Here is a 3899-nt window from a genome sequence, read left to right on the forward strand (position 1 = left end):
GTTGGGTTTTTGGGATAACCATAATGAATATGCATGAGGGAGATTTGCATATAATAGAGGTGACAAGGCATGCAAATCTGGTCCATGCATATTCATTAGGGCTATCCTGAAAACCTGATTGGCTGGTGGTCCTCCAGGACAGGGTTAGGAACCACTGCTCTATGGCACATCTCCCATAACCCACCACACCTTTGGGTTCTCTGACTCAGACTAGGACCAGTCCAACCATTAGAAGAGTCTAGGTTGTCACCTTGGACAGCGGCTTCTTGGGGGAAGCAAAGAGCAGCTGCAGTCAATGCAAAACAATAGATCCTGGCAGCAACACAAGCTCAGAAATCTATCAGTGCACACTTTAACTTACAGGAAAAGTGCGCAGTTTTCAAATAGTCCATTTGCCTGGGTAAATGACTTTTGGAAACTGCCTCATTATTTGCAAGTTTGCACAACAAATTGTAAAACCTAAAAGCATGATGTTGTGGGGCCTGAAAGTTCATTGGGGGAAGGAGAGTTAGGCTAGGATTGCCAGATTTCCTCTATAAAAGAGGACACCTGGCAATTTTAGGTCAATCAGGATCTTAGGCCCCTCCCATTGCATCCCAAGATGCAATGGGAGGGGGGAAGGCCTATCAGTCTGTAGGCAGGAGAGAGTGGGCTTCCCTCCTTCTGATTTGTCTGGAAGGTACGGGGGTCTGGTGATGTGGGAGGGGGGTCTAGAAATGGTGGGGTTGTCAGGGGGAGGGGTGTAGGTAGGGTTACCAGACATCCGGATTTCCCCAGACATGTTCTTCTTTTGAGGACATGTCCTGGGATCTGGACGGCTTTTCAAAACCCGGCACTTTGGCCGGGTTTTGAAAAGCTTTCCTCCACATCGTGTCAGGCAGGAGGACATCTGCGCATGGCGACACCAGAAAGTATTTCTTCACAGAGAGAGTGGTTGATCATTGGAACAAGCTTCCAGTGCAGGTGATCGAGGCAGACAGCGTGCCAGACTTTAAGAATAAATGGGATACTCATGTGGGATCCCTACGAGGGTCAAGATAAGGAAATTGGGTCATTAGGGCATAGATAGGGGGTGGGTAAGCAGAGTGGGCAGACTTGATGGGCTGTAGCCCTTTTCTGCCGTCATTTTCTATGTTTCTATGTTTCTATGTCCTCCTGCCCAATGAGAGCAGGCAGCGGGGCGGGGCTGGAGCAGGATTGGGGGTGGGTCTAGGGGGTCCAGATTTTCCAAACGGAGAATCTGGTAACTCTAGGTGTAGGGTTCCACAGCTCAGCTGATCCTGGCAGGAGGAATCCCCCATCAACTGAGCCGGCAGGAATCCCCGAATCCAGCTCAGCAGATGGGGATTCCTCTGCTGCGATCAGCTGATGGCAAACCCTCAATGTGCTGGGTTCCCCCCCCCCATCTATGGGTGGTGGGAGGGGGTTGTAACCACTGGCAGAGTATGGGAGGTGTCATGTCTTTTGTATCTATTAGCATATTCTATACCCAGAACCTGTGCACTGGAGACTACAGAAGTAGTCTAAATCCTGCCACTTTCCTACCCCCATCTGTTATGCACAGAAAAGACAAAGTAGCAGCTAGGTGCAGGAAGAGTAGTCTGCAGGGCTCTTACAGATGTTTGCTTAGGGTCAGGATGAACAGCTGCCTACTAAAAGGGACTCCTGCCCTCTTCTGTGTATCTGTTTCAGCTCCCAGAAAACCAATGCAATTACAGATTTTCTGATTATCTAATTCAGGATGGAAGTGGTGGAGTTTCTGTGTGCAATGAACGCGAGCTCCTTCGGCACCATGTACAGAGGTAGTGCTACAGTCTATGACATGTTTTACAAATATCTTTATTGCACAAAAATTTGCATTTATAAACAAACATTCCATTGTATATTTCTCACTGAAAAATGCATTGAAATCCAGACACATCAATATATCAAACAAGTGTATAAGGAATAGAAAAATATGCAGGGGGAGGAGCCGGGCTCCCAATCACTTACAGCTCAGGTGAAGGACTTTAGTTAAACTCGTCTCTAAGGACTGGAAGCTGAGAGATCCCACCTATCCCACATTGCAAGCAATTTCCTACTTTAAAAACCAAAATAATATCAAGACCTCCATATTGACAAGGAGGGAGGACAACTGCATTGTTCAATCTATATCTCTAGTTTGGAGGTTATAAAATATTTTCAGATGTAAAATATTTAGATTAACCAGAAGCTCTGAATACAAGAACATAAACCATGTGTAATGCCCTCTTTGTTTGTAACAGGCTTTACTTGGGGACGCTGGTATAACACAGGAAAGATTTCTTACCCAATGGGACCAGCAGAGAGTCCCCTTGAGCCTGGGTTTTTCTTACTGCAGGGGTACTTAATGCTGGTACAGAGGCAGAACATGACCTGGGAAAGGCAAAAATCAGAGGTACCTGGGGTGCTGCCCTCTGTTTTCCAGGTTCCAAAAGAAAACTATTGCTGAAAGTCCAGCAACTTCCCCTTTTACTTTGTCCCCAGATGTTCTTCTTGAGCAGCATAAAGCCCCCAGATGTGAGACAGGCAGACTCAGCAGTACTGTACTTTTGAAGAGTATTCCACAGGGCAGTATTTCCAGCTGGCAGTAAGCAGCTGAGGTATCTGGAAATGAAGAGCCCAGGACAAGGAGATGGGTACCTAGACAAGGGAGACACCTCTTCCAGGCTCAGATGCTGCTACTGAGTTTTCTAAAGGCAATTTTGTGTTCAACAGTTCACACAAGTTACTGAGAACTTGTGACCCCTCTGGATCTTTGACCCACAGGATTCTTGGTCAGATGCTACATTTCAGTGCTTGGGGATTGTGCATGGGCTTGCACAACAAGCAAGAGCCCTGGGGATTAAAACACTCCAAGTATCAGAGTTAAAGTGAAGATCCATGGTGGTTTCCTGGAATGTAGCAACACAGCACCTATATCACAATATTTTTTTAAATTAATAAATGTGCTATTAGGCTAAGTAAAAATCAATTAGTGCAAGGCTTTCCCAACTTGTCTTGGGGACCCCACAGCTGCTTGAAATTTCAGGATATCCACACTGAATAAAGATATATTTGTATAGTCTTGGAATCTTTGTATAGGTGTGGAACTGAAAAAAAATTCCACCTTAGAAATATACTTATTAATATATCTCAATGTATGACCTGTTTGTTGAACCTGCATCTCACTGCCTTTCTGGACAAACATAATAAGTCACTCGTATCTTGGGTTGTGACCAATTTATAACCTTAATAAATACTAACACCTCCAGATGGTCAAAGGGGTGAAGGAGAGTATCATGGAAGAGTAAACTAACCTATGTACCTATAATAATGAATCTATTTATATGTATTCAGGTGATCTCTTTGTATTTTAGATGCCAAATTCCCTATATAAGGGGCTGGCTTTTGTCCAGAACTTAGAACATACTATGTCTGCCTTTAAGACTTTGTGTGTCCTCATATTTCAATATATTAATAAACAATTGTTTAACTGGGCACATGCTAATGTTTATTTCCACATAGGGACATTTTATGCAGATTTTCTCTAAACTAGATTGCTTATGGCCAGGGCCAGAATTTAAGGGTATGAGCAGTCTATTGGATATGTGAAGAGGAGCGACGAGTCAAAGATTATCCCAAGGTTATGAGCCGACAAGACAGGGGAAGATGAGGGTGTTGTTCACAGAAATAGAGAACGGGGAAAAAGGAGAGATAGATTTAGGTGAAATGATAAGGAACCCTGTCTTGTCCATGTTTAAGTTTAGATGGTGGCGAGACATCCAGATAGTGATGTCAGACAAGCAGATCTGCGAGTTGTCGGCATAGAGCTGATACTGAAAGCCACGGGAAGAGATTAGAGCACCAAGGGAAGAAATGTAGATGGAAAAAAAAGGTGG

The sequence above is a fragment of the Geotrypetes seraphini genome, chromosome 8 (assembly GCF_902459505.1).
Source record: "Geotrypetes seraphini chromosome 8, aGeoSer1.1, whole genome shotgun sequence".
NCBI lineage: Eukaryota > Metazoa > Chordata > Amphibia > Gymnophiona > Dermophiidae > Geotrypetes > Geotrypetes seraphini.